The 14974-nt window shown below is 49.2% G+C and overlaps 1 protein-coding gene across 2 annotated transcripts in view; it reads right to left on the bottom strand.

Annotated features, from left to right (window-relative positions):
• CTBP2 (C-terminal binding protein 2) overlaps positions 1-14974 on the bottom strand; it is a 179181-nt gene that overhangs the window by 162250 nt on the left and 1957 nt on the right. Inside the window, exon 1 of one of the 2 annotated variants that reach the window (XM_011986425.1) lies at positions 14693-14974. The exons of the other annotated variant lie outside the window; for it this stretch is intronic. The gene's annotated coding sequence lies outside the window, so the exon portion shown is untranslated. The remainder of the gene's footprint in view (positions 1-14692) is intronic. 2 annotated transcript variants of the gene reach the window in all.

A 14974-nucleotide genomic window follows, 5' to 3' on the forward strand; every position in this document is an offset into this window, starting at 1 on the left:
ATCCTCCTTCATCTAAGGACACCCATGGATACTCTTTCAAGTTCACCTTTCAACACGGGGGACTCCCGCCAAAGGCTCCAGACTCTTGAAACTGGATTCTCCTGCTTCCCTTCTGGCCTTCAAATTTGTACACACCGCTCATCCCTAGAATAGGGTTATCTGAATACACAACCATTCTCTAGACAGCCTGGTACTGGTGGAGGAGAACCAGTTCGGATCTCGCTCGATCATTAATTAACTGTGAGTCCCGTCCACGCGGCTTGCCAATTCCTCAAGTGGGAAATAATCACACTGCCTCACAACAGGGTTGTTGCTAAAAATAAAATAAGCCAATGTATGACAAAGTACTTCTGCAAACAGAAACAAGCCAGGTTATCAGCCTCGCTGAAGCCTACTAATTAATAAATGCCCCGATCAAGATAAAAAGGATTTACCACAAAACAGGTTCACTCTCAGTTCTAAAACGGTAGGTATCACTCCCAAATCGGCTTGCATCATGACGAAACAGGCTAGAGGCATAAGTGAGGGCCTCAGGGGCACTCCTGAAGGTTAAGCATATTTGCCTGCAGAGGGAGGTAAATGCACCTTTTGCTGATCCATGTTCTCGCTCACACGGGCCAGTGTTAAAAACATCGACTCCGTGGCATCCCTCTTTGTGTGTACACAGATTGTAATAGTGTGCTTCACTGAGCGGTTCAGATTTTACTAAAATATAATCTGCACAACCAATTTCTTCTCTAGCAGGTATGCTCTGACACTGCCCAGCCTCATCTCAATACACACTGCTGCCTGGTCAAGGGTGAAATGTCAAGTGCATCTGAATACAGAACCGGCTCCAGTTTTAACAGACACCCAGGACATTTCTCTGCTGTCCTAGGAATGCCTGGTAATGTTGGAGGGTGGAGAATCCCTTTTCAAAGAATGAGGATGAGTACAGCAGAAATCCAGATTCCAAGTTTCAAACAATTTAGTGGGTTATTTCAGTTATATAAAATCTTCCTTCAACCATTTTTCATGCCAAATGTTCAATAACTAGACTCGAGTGTGTGGGTGTCTGTTGGGGGAGTGGTTTGTTTCTGAAGAAAGCCAGTCTGTGTGCTGCTGTTGGCAGGTTTCGGGCTGGCTGCATCAGGCACCCCCTGGAGGAGGTGGCTAAAAATACAGATGTTAGGGCTTCTCCTTTGGGAAGAAGGGGGGCCCTCAGGAGACTCCTGGCCAGGGGTGCCTTGGGGACCCGCCCTGTTCCAGAAGCCATCCTCTTGAGCACCCCCAACCCTCTCTGGGGACTGACTGAGTCACTGGTGAAAACCACCGAGCCCACCCAAGCTTCCTAATAATATTAAAGGTATCTGCTGTCCTTTGGGGCGGGGCAGGGCAGGGCAGGGCAGGGCAGGGCAGGGCAGGGGGCGAGAGAGATGCTAGCACTTACCTGCTCCCTCCTGATAAAACAGGGCACAAACAGCCACTCCCTGCTAAGAGGAAGAAGGCAGAGTTGACGGGAGGATTTGTCTTTCTCAATGACATTCACACCACCATAACTAGTGGGATTGCCATGAATCCTACTGTCACCACCACCACCACCAGTACCACCGTCCCCAATAAAAATAATGGTAACAAACAGCTAGCCTGGGAGCACTTCCCACACGCACTCACATCTTATTTATTGTGCACTCTCCAGGGTTTGCAAATGAGGAATATGACATTCTGGCCCCAGACCCCTGGTCCCTGGCCAACTGAGATGCCCTTGCATTCCAGCATGGGTGGTTTCCCAAAGGCATTTTCAAGGACCATTTTGCTTTTCCCAAGTAAGACCTTTTTTTTTTAACTTGAGAAAGAGTTTCGCTCTTGTCGCCCAGGCTGGAGTGCAATGGAACGATCTCGGCCCACTGCAACCTCCGCCTCCCAGGTTCAAGTGATTCTCCTGCCTCAGCCTCCCGAGTAGCTGGAATTACAGGTGCACACCACCACACCTGGCTAATTTTTGCATTTCTACAAGAGACTAAAATATAATCTGCAAAGCCAATTTCTCCAAAACCAATTAGAAGAGATGGGGTTTTGCCATGTTGGCCAGGCTGGTCTTGAACTCCTGATCTCAGGTGATTGGCCCGCCTCGGCCTCTCAAAGCGCTAGGATTATAGGCGTGAGCCACCATGTCTGGCCCCAAGTGAATTTTTTGTTTCTTTCCTTGTTTTGGAGACAGCGTCTTGCTCTGTCACCCAGGCTGGAGTGCAATGGCCCAATCTTGGCTTACTGCAACCACTGCCTCCAGAGTTCAAGCAATTCTCCTGCCTCAGACTCCCAAATAGCTAGGATTACAGGTGCATGCTGCCATGCCTGGCTAATTTTTTGTATTTTTAGTAGATACAGGGTTTCACCATGTTGGCCAGGCTGGTCTCAAACTCCTGACCTTAGGTGATCCACCTGCCTCGGCCTCCCAAAGTGCTGGGGTTACAGGCATGAGCCACCCCACCTGGCCCCCAAGTGAGATTTTTAACGGCATGAGTTGAATCCAAAGAAACTGCTGGTCCATGAAATGACCAGCACACCCTGAAGATGACAAACTGTCTGCTGGAGAGGCACCTTCCTTATCCCACCTTACCATTTCATGCACACGACCAATACCCACACCTGTAGCCTCACAGAAGCACAGCGCAGTTAACACTGGCTGGGCGGAGAAAAGAATATTTGAACATTTCAATTGGAAGACATTCGGTGATGCTCCACGCACATGCGTACTACGCCTGGCCCCTAGTGGGTGCTCAGTCAGTATCTGTGAATGAACATCCTAGGAGGAGATGATTAATTACCACCCCACTGCCAGGGCCTGGGGTCAGGAACATGCTCAAACACTCCCAGCAAATCTGCCACCAGCTGCACCTGGTCCAGTTACCACAGCTGCTATTGACCGAGCACCCACAAGAAACCAAACAGGATGCCACCAAGCAAGTTGACAGCCCTGGTCACTGTCTGGCAAATGCACCCACTCCTCAGGGACCTGGAAGGGTGAAGGGAGCTATGAAGGGAATTATGTGCACAGAGGGAAGGGCAGACGCAGTTCCTTTTCCTGAACAAATATGCTCTTCGGAATGTGGCCTGTCATGCCCATGTTCACTGTGTTTTATGTACTCTATAAAGATGATACTGAGCTCTCAATAGTGGAGAATTCAAACCTGAGCCACCCTTCTCAACAGGCTCCACCCGGGCAGGGTGGCTGGGGCAGGAGGCTCTGGGCCCCCACCCTGGCTGCCCATCAGATGGCAAGGCAGTTTTTTCTTCCTTCTCCAGGAAGAGAAAGTAGGTCTTAAATAGAAAGTAAACATTTTACTGGGCATTTCTTGGAGTGACCTAATACACAGTAACAGCCCACAGACTAAAATTAACCTTGTGAACAGTTTTCAGTTCATTGCTTCGGACCCCAGGAATCAATGAGAAGACGGCTGTTCCCAAACTAAGCCAGCCCCACCAGCCACTCCTCTTCCCTACCACAGGGCATGACATCTTCCAGGAATGCTTAACATAGCACCATGACAGGTTTGGCAGCTCACACCTGTAATCCCAACACTTTTGGGAGGCCAAGGAGGGAGGATTGCTTGAGCTCAGGAGTTCATGACCAGTTTGGGCAACGTGGCAAACCCCATCCCTACAAAAAATACAAAAACTAGCCAGGTGTGGCGCCATATACCTGTAGTCCCACCTACTTGGGAGACTGAGATGGGAAAATTGCTTGAACCCGGGAGGTCGAGGCCGCAGTGAGCTGTGATTGTGCCACTGCACTTCAAGCTTGGGCAACGCGGTGAAACTCCCATCTCAAAAAAAAAAAAATTTAACAAACACATGATATTCAGGCTCGTTCTAAGGGCTTTATAAACATTACCTCACTGAATCCTTACAACACACCCTCTCCTTACCCTCATTTTACAGATTCAGAAACTGAAGCCCTTCGCAAAGGCTTCCCAGCGTGGGAGAGAAGTCAAGCATTTCTTTCCATCCCTTCTTTGCCACACTTCCTCGAACAGTCTGTCCCCCTTGTATCTCACTGCCTCTACTAAGCTCTAGGAGGGCAGGCCCATCTCTCCTTGGACACAGCGTCAGTGTTTGAAAGGAAGAATGACATTCACGACCTTCCAGTGAGACCTCTCTTGTCACCAGCCACCAAAGTGAGCACAGCAGTTAGCTCAGCACTTTCAAAGTGCACTGCCAGGGCCCCTAGAGCAAAACTTTGGATCTGAGCCAGGCCCCTGACATGCCAAGTAACCACCAGGTTGCAAAACTCCCAGCTACAGGCGTGACCACGAAGGTGGTCCACGTGCTGCTGCAGCCCTCTTCCCGCTAACCACAGCGAACCCAGGCTCCCCTCCCGCCCTGCCTGCTGCTCTAGAAGACAAAGAGAATTAGGGAAGAAAACTCCTTTTCAAGAAGCTTCCTTGCCGAGAAATATTTTAAAGGACTATTCTGAGGGGTCAAGTAACATATGGGACTTGCTTCTAAGCTCTCAGGCCTGGCTGGGACACAACCAGGGACCCAAAAGCACAACTGGGTTGAGTCCTAACCCCCCTCCCTTCATCCTCTGCGGACATGAAATCCTCAACGAAGACACTCCCCAGTTCACCACAGAGGCGTCTTCCTTTGCCCACTATTTGGAGCCATGTGGCCAATTTAGGATAGAAAAAAATGACCCACTCTTCGAGGCCTTCCTTAAACGCCGAGGAAGACATCACTGCAGACACAATTCCAACTTCAATTGTGAATCTCCTGGCTTTTGTCAGTTGAAGCCTCATTCTTAATCCTGGGCTTAGTTGAGAAATGAGAAGGATGTGTGCAAGTGGAGGAAAAAGAATCCTCAACCCTGAGCAAAAAGCACGCGCCGTGGAGGAGCGAGGAGAACGGACACTCTGCAGATGCCAGGGCTGGGAAACAGGGTGAGGGAAAAACCGGCTCGCTGGCCTCAGAGCTGCGGCAGGTCCACCACGGTGCCGTGTTTTGCTGGACGAACCTGGATGCCAGCTCGGTGGATCTTCTGCCCAGCGCAAAGGATCTCTGAAACCTGGAACAGGACAGGCGACACACCACAGACACGACACGGGCTCTGGAAGACCACTCACAAGGCCCGGCTCGCAGGCAATGACCATTCACGGGAACCTGCACGCTGCAGTCATTCTCATGCTTAGACGCCATGTCCACTTGCCAAGCAACAGCCTCTGAGAAAGCAGCTTCCCCCTTCTCAGTGTCCCAGTGAGGCAACACAAGAGGGGAGAGGGCTGGCCGGGGGATGATCCTGGCCCCACCACCCTCTTCCAGGTGGAGTGAAGCCGAATGGAGACCTGTTTAAAGACTGCAGGGAGGACTTCAAATACGCAGACTCTAATCACTACCCAAGCCGGAGCTGAGCCAGGACACCAGCCTCACATGATTTGTCAAGAGACTCCTCCCAGCACTTCCTTGAGTCATCCACAAGACAGAGCAGAACCCCAAGGCCGAGATGGAGGCAGAGGGACACCACCCCTGGCCCCACTGGAGCCCCAGTGAAGGCCGAGATTTCCAGAACACACATGTGCTCACAAGCACACATGTGTTCACAAAAAGAAGAGAAGGGTTGTAGAGGAGGAAGGTAATCTTATAAAGAAAAGCCTGTTTTTCAGGAAAACCTCCACCTTATGGGGACCTTACCCTCTTCGGAAAGCCAAGGTCAGCCTGGGAGCTCCCGCATCACCTGCCCCGGGTACTCTTCCGGTGAGTTAATCACCCAAGCTCACCCAAGCAGGGCTGGTCTCTGGATTTGAAGACACACCCAACTTTGTGCCATTCCCTTTCAGTTCTCTGATAGCCTCTTTGAAAAGAAGGCTGTTCCCTTTGTTCAGGAGTATTAATTCAAATTCCTTTCTAAGGCTCACACCACACAAATGCAGGGGAGCGACCCAAAGGAAGTTCACCCGGCAAAATCTAGTTTCTCCCCGCTTTTCACAGGAGTGGTGCAAACAGACACTCCCAGCTAGGAGAAATCCTAAGCATCTTCCCTGTCTCTTGACCCCCAACTCCCCAAGGTGGAACCCACAAACCAGATCCTATTTAAGGTGTGCACATGGCTCCAGTTGAAAGCCAGAGGCAACCAGAGTTGGGGAGGGGTGCATCCCATGGACTGAAGCCCTCCTTCGAGGGAGGTGGGGGGTGAGGGCAGCTGCGATCATGCTATCCCAGACCACAAACATGGTGTTACCTATTGATAGTCTTACCTATTGATAAAATGTTACCTGGTCACTAAATCCAACTTTACCACATGAAGCCCTAAGCACTGTGAAAGCCACACAGAACCCCCGGAGAGTGTGCCCTTGCGCTCTTGGAGTGCTGGGGGGGAGGGTGGGGGGGAAGTGATGTTGCATCAGACACACAGATGAAGGCAAGGGAGAAACTGAGCTTGGGAGGAAAGAAGAGGTCTCTTGGTTAGCGTGGCAAAGCCATCCCCAGACATTTCCCGTGTCCCAGTCAAAGGCCACAAGCAGCCTCGGGCAGCCACAGAGAAGCCAGAGGCAGGTGAAGTTGGTAGTAACTAGCTAGACTTAATTACCTAAGCTCCCTGGCTCTGATTCTTCATTGGTAAAACAGTGACTAACTACCACCTCTGCCTCTGCCAGGACAGCCCTGTGCTTTGGCCCCCGAGAGCCGATCTCAGGGCAGGTGTCTGGCCTTTGCCTGGACACAGCAAGTCTGTGATCCAGAGAGTCTGACCCATGTATTCAATGGGGCCTGCCTCAGGCTTCCGAACAGGAGCCACGCTGTTCTGAAGATTCTCTCCAAAAGTGTAGTGAATGGAAAACGTCCTAGCGCAGGAAATGATCTAGAAACCCCTCCGTGGCATTGGATTGTGACTTCCTAACAAAATGATCACTCATCAAACAGGTCTGGGCCTGAGAGAAAGATACCTTTATCTGAGAAGCTCATTTGATTCCTGGGGAAAACAGGACGGCTCCTCCCCTGAACTTTTAATTTCAGGGTGGGCAAGGAAAGAGGCTCACCCCACGCAGGAAGGAGTTCCTCCTCCCACCACGGAGTCATGCCCAACCCACTCAGGCAAGTCCCCCAAGTGACTCCTCAGACATCACCCCACCTCGTGAAAATGAAACGCAACAACACACAATGGCCCAGCGAACTGGTGCCAGACACTAAGTAAGTGCTCAGGAAATGGTTGTTCTCTAGTTACTTGAACAACAGGTACAGCGCACTTGAATGGCTGCATAAATTTCTGGAGCACCAAATCAAGTCTGCAAAACATAGAGGCGAACGCAGAAATTCCTCCATGGAGAAGATGGGTGCAAGACGGAACGGGCCAGACCGCACCGTCCTACCACTCAGCGCTCGGACAACCTCTAGTCAGAAGCCTCCCAGGCTTCAGGTGTCGAGAGCTGCCGGGATGAACAGCAGAGAACGCAGCAGAGGAGCGCAAATGTCACTCGTCCTTGACGTGGAATTCTGCTGAAGGTCTCAGTGGCCCTCGCTGTTTCCCACAGCAACTGCCACTGCGCTCTTCGTACTACAAGGAAAACCACCCAGATTCGAAGGTTATTCAAGAACCGTGGCCGCCCCCAAACACTGCCCAGGAGACGAGATCCCAAGCCGGTCTGGTGGAAATGATGCCGCTGTTTACCGTTTGCTTGCAACTCAGCCACCATCGCGCAGTCAATCAACGAACCTCACCACGACCCCAGGTCTGGAGCGCCCGGAGTCCGCGACCGCTGCGGGGTGGAGGCGGCTCTGACCTGCTGCAACCAGGTCCCTGCCCCTGCTCTGAGCCTCGAGTGCGGGCTGGGGGCCCACCCTGGTGTCCCGCGTGGTCTCGAGGCTCCTCCCTTGCCGGTGCCTCGCGGACCGGAGAGGCGCCGGCGACCCCGCTGGCTTGAGGCGGCGTCTAGCTGGACCCCCGCCGCCCGGGGTCCAAGCGGGCCAGCTCAGCACAAAGGCCAGCGGGAGGAAGGAGGAAGTGGGCACGGGGGGCAGGGCCCATTCTCACACCTCTCAACGACTTCCCCGCGGCGGGAAGCGGCTCCATTTACAAGTGAAAAGGCGAGGCGCGAGGTGGGGGGGCCCGGGGGTGTCAGGTACCGCGACCCGCGGAGGGGCCGGGGCGGGGCCGCCAGGTGCCCTGCGGGGGGAAGAGGGCACAGCTGGGGCGGGGCCGCGCCGCCAGGTGTTCGGGCCCGCGGGGGCGGAGCCTCCAGGTCCACCCGCCGGGAGGAGAGGGGCGGACCCCAGGCATGGAGGGGGCTTCACCTGGGGCTCGGGAGCCAGGAACTCCGGGACCCCGGAAGCCCGGACGCCAGGAGGCCCGTCCTCGCAGCAGGGTGGGGCACCCCCGCGGTCCGGGAAATGCAGGAGACCCCGCCCTCTCCAGGTAGAAGGCGGCCAGGTGTGTCGGGCTGGCCCTCCCCGCAGCAGAAGGTCGCGCAGGACACCGGAAGTCGTCCTGGAGTCAGTCTGAGCTGATCGCAGGGGTTCCCGGCGCCCCGGGCCCCCCACACCGCAAGTCACAGGAACAAGGAGGAAAACAGCCTCTTTATGACTTGGGGGAGGCAATTCAATATTTCTTCCTGGCATAAAATAGGAATTGCTCTATTTACCCAGCCCGCAGGAGCGTCGTGAAGATTAATGACTGTGAAATGTTTTTAAGATCAAAAACATTCCAGATTTTACTTGTAGGCACTTATATGTGCATACTGGTATCTGTATAGCAAAATACACTCTTTATTGATTGCCCTCCTAGTGTGACTTCTATTCCGTAATCCGAAAGCCCTGATATACAAGAATCAGGTCCGTCTCTGCATGCTCCTGAAACACTAGGGAACAGGGAATATGGGTAGGAAATGTCGGGTCAGCTGGGTATCTACCCTGAGTCTCCAGCTCTATCCAGTCCGCAGGGCAGATAGAGCAATCCAGAGTGCCGACCACAGCTGAACGTCTGGAGAAAGGGAAAAAACTTTTAAGATGATTGGTCACTCCCACTGGGAAGAAAACACAGTATCCTCCCCAGCTCATTAGGAGGTGCTTTCAAAGCCTGAGACTCCATCAGGGTCTCTGGTGTTTGCGGCGCCTTGGCCGTCACCGGGAGCCAATGGTCAGCCAAGTCCTGCCTGTGCCAGAAGCCCACGCAGCCCATCTGGCCCGGCAGCTCCAACAGCAAGGCCTCCCTGTTCCGAGCGGAGCAAGGCCACATGACCACACGGAGGACAATGTTGGGCTCCCCAGGGGCGTCTCCACTCACGGCTGAACATTCTCAGTTCCCTCAACCGTTCCTGAGACATGGCTTTAAGAGCTCTCTCGGGCCCTGCCCGCTGCTGGCTCTGGCTGTACTCCAGGTGGGCAGGCCTGGGAGCTGGCTGCAGCAACCCCAAGTGGGGTGTCCAGGATCCAGATGCATTTGCAAGAACCGCCCCCACCCCTTCCCTTGGCCTCCCTGGACCTGAACAAGCAGCGGATAAGCCGACTTTGTTTGCACTTCCAGACTGCACTAAAGACCATCCATCAGCAAAATAATAAACTCACAGCTAGAGTTCATTTACAAGGAAAGGTGCACAAACTCCTGGCCTTTCACCCCCTCCAGCAGAGAAACCTCGAATGCTCTGTTTTCCCCTCCAAACTCTTCATCTCTCATTTCCCCTCTCCACCCTCCCCTTGCCACACACACAGCTGGGGCAGGTACAACACTATCATTTCCAGGTTAGACTCTGGCCACTTGCACCTATAAAATAATTCTTTGCTAGCCTAATTTTATAGGTAAGATTTTAAAATTCCATCTTGGAAAAAGAAAAGCCCCATTAGGCCAGAGGAGTTGATCTCCCTCCATGGTCTAGGTCTTCGGTTCCTTCCAGAGAAACTTCCTCAGATTCCGTGACTCCATAATGAAGTTTTTGTTTGTCCTGGGCCTGGACAGATTGCTGGAGGCCAGATTTCAGGCATGGCTGGAGCACAGCCACGATAAGCTGGACTTTACAAGCCCTGAGTTCGCTTGTGCTGCAGGAAGACCTACACACACTGTCTCTGTGACACATCCTTTAACGTGGCCCTTCCAGGCTTCTGCCACAACGTGGGCTGGAATGAGACACAGAAATATTGCCACTATTTCCAGACAATCTTTAAGGCAGCTGACAGTTTCTTTTAGTCATAATTAAGAATTTGTTTTAATGCAAGAAGCACATTTCTGCTGATCAGAGGAGAGCTTTGGAGGAAGCACAAATCAGCAATACAATGGAAGGTACATATTTTTGTATTTTATAAGTGAGAAGGATTTTTAGAACCCCACGGATGAAAAGTCCAGCCCTCCCTCTCCCCCTCACCCTCACCCCCGCCTCCAGGGTTTTTCTGGACTCACAGAAGGCAACAAAAACCAAAGGCAAGGCTGGTCACCACCAGGATCGGGGCAGATAACAGCAGCTACTCAGGGTTCCCATCCTTTAAACCCCAACCGATCTCTGGGAGAAACGAAGCCTCTATTATTACCTAGGACAAAAGTCACAATTCTCTACAGAACCAAAATCATCACTTGTCCCATTCATAAGATCCCAACGATTTCATCACAATTTTTGTGAATATTAAGCCAACTCTAGGCAACCATCTGTTACATTTAGTTAGGTAAACAGCTAAAGCAGGGCACCTCTGAAACATTCACTGAGGGAGGGACTAGGCACATATACATGCAAACTGCCACTGGTGCTCACCGAGTGTAGTTGCTAAAAAACTGAACAGGCTTCAACACCAACAATGGTTAATGATCTCCATATTATCTACATATTCCACTTAAGGTGAGGGTTAAAAACTGAGGGGCCAGGAATGCACCTCCCTTAAGCTATAGAGCTGGTTCCACTTTGGGACCTCAGCTCCCACGTGGAAGGAGAAGGGCTTTGTGAATGGGGGAGGAGCTTTTTCCCAAACGGCAGCAGCTACACAAAACATGAACATCCAGCAAAAACTTATTTTAGCTGCGTTCCCCCTAATGCTACCAACAGATTAAAGACTACTTTAAAGTCAGGAGAGGAGTAAAAATAAACACAACTTCTTCCTGTGACTTAAGATGCCTCCTTTCTGAAGTTGAATATCATTTCCTAAAATCACATTTCGAGGGGGTAGAAAAGGTCTGTTTACACTTTCCTTGAGGAACTCTACTATCTGCTGTTAAAATCGTTACTCAGAAAAGCAGATTACTGAGAAGAGAAAGCACACGACGTTCCTCAGCAGTCCAGAAAAGACCACCTTCTAAGAAAAACTCTGGAAAGGGGGCAGACCAAATCTCCATGCCCGGCAAAGACAGATGAATGTGCCCCTGGTTCCCATCCTGTGCGCAGCTCCTGAAGTTTCTGTGTTCTCCAGCAGTCAGAAGAATGAAGGCGAAACTAACCCTTGGCTCCCATGGTCAACATTCCACACAAACAATGGCCTGGCTCTCTCCCTATTGTACATTCTGTATTCATTTGTGAATCCCCCCCCCTTTTTTTTTTACACAATGTGCAAAGCCCTTCTTTTCACAGGCGAAGTTCTGAATACCCAAATGCAGCCATAATTTAGGCTTTAAACATTAATAATGATAGCTAAAAGCAAACTCCAGATTATGCCCAAACATTCATTTGTGAATATCATTAGAGTCACATTGATGGCTTTTGGATACTCTCCATTAAATCATGATCAAAAGAGCCACTGAACACCTTTAAAATGGTTCTGAAGTTTTTAGCAATTATTAAATATAATTTTCCAAACCCTGAGATAGGATTAAAAAAGAAAAACCCTTTCATAAGTCTTTGATACATATTCCGTCAAACACAGACTTGAATGAAAATTAACTTCAAAAGATGAGGTGAGGAGGAGACGCCTTGCATTTTCCCTTCTTTCCAGGAGTGCTGTAACTTTAACTCACAGCAGTGTAAATTAGGACATGCTTACCAGCTGTAAGGGAGAAAACTGATATTTGCCCAGGTGGCGCAGTCTCTAAGAGGTATTCATTCCAGCATTTCATGTGCCCACTAAAAGTTTTCAGCAGGGAAAGTTCACACAAGCATTCCTCACCTAGCAATTCACAGAAAGATTATTGGGGGAAAAGACACCCCAAGATTTCACCACATGGGTCACTTTCATTAAGTACAAATACTTCTTTTTCCAGGGACAAACTGCCCTCCTATTTTTTGGTTACTACAAAAATGTGTTCCACCCTGTGTAACAGACCTACCATCCCAAAGTGGAAATATTACCTGAGCTGTGCCCTGCCCAACTGATAAATATCCCTTCCCACCATGAGCTGTATGAATACATATTTGTGGCCTGATTCAGGGCCACAGGACACTAGGGCTGCTGCTTTTCCCTGATAGATGAACAGAGGGACCCAGGCTGCACGCACATACATTATGACGACAACCCCTCTCTATGGAAATGACAGTGGTAAAAAATGACAACTGGGGCCACCATTCTACCATTGCTGTAAACTCTTTAAATTTTTTCCATTGAGGGAACGCGTTAAGTGCAAAGGGTATAACTTTGCTTTCAAAAATGATTCATGATGTTAGTGAACTGTTGGCAAATGGCATTCTGGTGCTAGATCTCAGCAGGGCTGCTCCCTCAGAGGTGTCCCCTTTTCGGTTTTCTTTCAATCCGTGAATCTCAAGGATTTCAAACAGTGTGAGCCGTTTGTATTTTAACGGCAATGGTAGCAATAAAAATATCATTTTAAAATCCAGTGCACTGCTTGTTCAGTACATACTACATACAGTCATCATTTCTTTACCTTGTCGTTAGTTACTCAGAAACTAAAAAGTTGCAGGTTGATTTTCTGGTTTTGTCATTTGTTGTTGCTGTTTGTTTGTTTCATTTAATCTCTCTTTGAAACACTTTCCAGACTTACAAAGTAAAATATCCAGAATTTTAAAAGTTAAGAGCAAAGTTATTGATTATTCTCTGAAAGGGTAACTGACAAACTAGTTAATAATTATACAGATAGCAAGTTTTACTGTTTCATCTTGTGTACACTACCAGATTAACAATGGCAGGGAAAGCACACATAACTTGGCAGGGACAGGAACAGGTGTGCCCCGAGTCTCAAAAGGCCAAAATATCTCACCAAGTATGTCACTGGTGTGTTTTTACAATGGCACTAGTGTTTGTTTTTAAGTAGCCAAACGTTCTTACTTTCTGAACTTTAGAGAGACATACTTTACGAGTATCTCTCTCTTCACTGAATTGATGATACAGTTCCACACATAAATTGCAACTCATGCAAGGAAATGATTTTTAGGGACAATAAGGCTTTTTAAAATCAGTTAAGAAAAGGTAATTCACCCTGCTCCTCCCTGCAGGAGAACACCCATTCAAGGGTCAGTTTCAAAGCTCCCAGGAGAAACCGTAAATAACTCACAGGGTTCTGCATTCAACCTGCAGACTCTTATTAAGGTACAATTAGAGAGGGGGTTGTCAAGTTGGGGTTAAAAAAAAAAAAAGAGTGGTGGGACTCGGGCACTCTACCTTATCTTTCTAAACAGGAAAAAGAATTAAACCCAAACCACCTAGTCAGGTTCAAAACAAGCTCCAAACCCAAGCTCTTTTAATTCCCTCTAATAACTGCTTTCCAAAGGGATGTAACTGGGGTCCCCTACCCCTGGGGCACAAAAAACCAATCAGCGCCATAAATTCCCTTTGCCTTCAATCCTCTCCTTTTTACCAGGGGGCAGGGTGGGGGGAGGGGGTGACCCAACATCAACACTTACACTCTACAGAAATATGCTGGCTTATTTCCTTTGTTTGCTCGTGTTATACTTGATCAAGTGTGAACGATTAAACTGGTTTCATTAAAGGCAAGTGCATTCACGGCTAACATCCAACTTCAATGGCAACTCTAAGCATATTTTGCAAGAAAGAGGGCCTGCTTTTTTTGCTTGAAATCTACCATCTCATTAACTTTTCTTTTGGGGGCAATAAAAAGGGCACTAGGGGTTTTTCAGGAGAATGTCAGAGCAGTTCAGATATCTGATGCCAGACAAAAGAATATTTAGTGTTTCAACTCTATGATACAGTCTCTGCTAAAGAAAAAAATTCTGTTTCAATATTAAAGCAGCTATGACTGAAAATGTTTAATTAGCATTTTGACTATTACTTTATAATTGCTGTAAGAAGGATCCTTTGAAATCAAGTGATTATAAAAATAAGATCCTTTAAAGTCTCATTACTTCAAAATAGAAAAGATTTATATTTAAAAAAAAAAAGGGGGGGAGGTTAAAAACCTCAGAATTCTCAAAGTACACGAAAACTACCCACTTCTACTTGGAAAACCCTCGAGGCAAAACAGCAATCTTAGGTACTGAACACGAGGTAATTTTTAAACTGTCTTCGAACCCAAACACCTAGCAGAGAAAGCTATCTTTTTTGAAAGAGTGGTATGAGTCGATATATTTCGCCCAAGTTAGAAAGGCAGAAAGAATCACTTTGTAAACTTCCCCAAAATATAACGTCCCCTCAAAATTATCCATGTCAGATAAAAATATACCAGTCTCTAGAATATCCAACAGAATTGCAAATAAGGCGTTTAGCATTTTAAATTCCCAATGCATATTTATAGAATAGAATTCTCTTGTCTATCCTTCCAGCCACTCGCATCAGACTCTCTAAGAACTTAACCCGATCTCCAATCTTTAAAGAAAAAAGGGGGTAAATACACAGAAGGATTGTTTACCCCGGACAGGGCAAGGAAGCCCGGTGTGACGACGTAGGCCATTGCCAGCAGCCTCCACCGCGAGCACGCAGAGCGGGGATTTCTACGAAAAATTCCTCCTCTTCCCTATAAAATCCTAAACGTGGGGTCCTCTGCAGCCAACTGCCGCTTGGGCCGCCTCCGGAAAAAGTACCGGGCGGGGGGAGGGGGGACAACCACAAACACTCGCGCGCACACGCTCACTCCGTGTCCGCGACCGTCGTCGCCGGCGGAAAGCGAGCCACGGGAGGGAGTGTGTGCGCG

This window comes from Mandrillus leucophaeus, unplaced genomic scaffold (genome assembly GCF_000951045.1).
Source record: "Mandrillus leucophaeus isolate KB7577 unplaced genomic scaffold, Mleu.le_1.0 Scaffold299, whole genome shotgun sequence".
NCBI classification, from domain to species: domain Eukaryota; kingdom Metazoa; phylum Chordata; class Mammalia; order Primates; family Cercopithecidae; genus Mandrillus; species Mandrillus leucophaeus.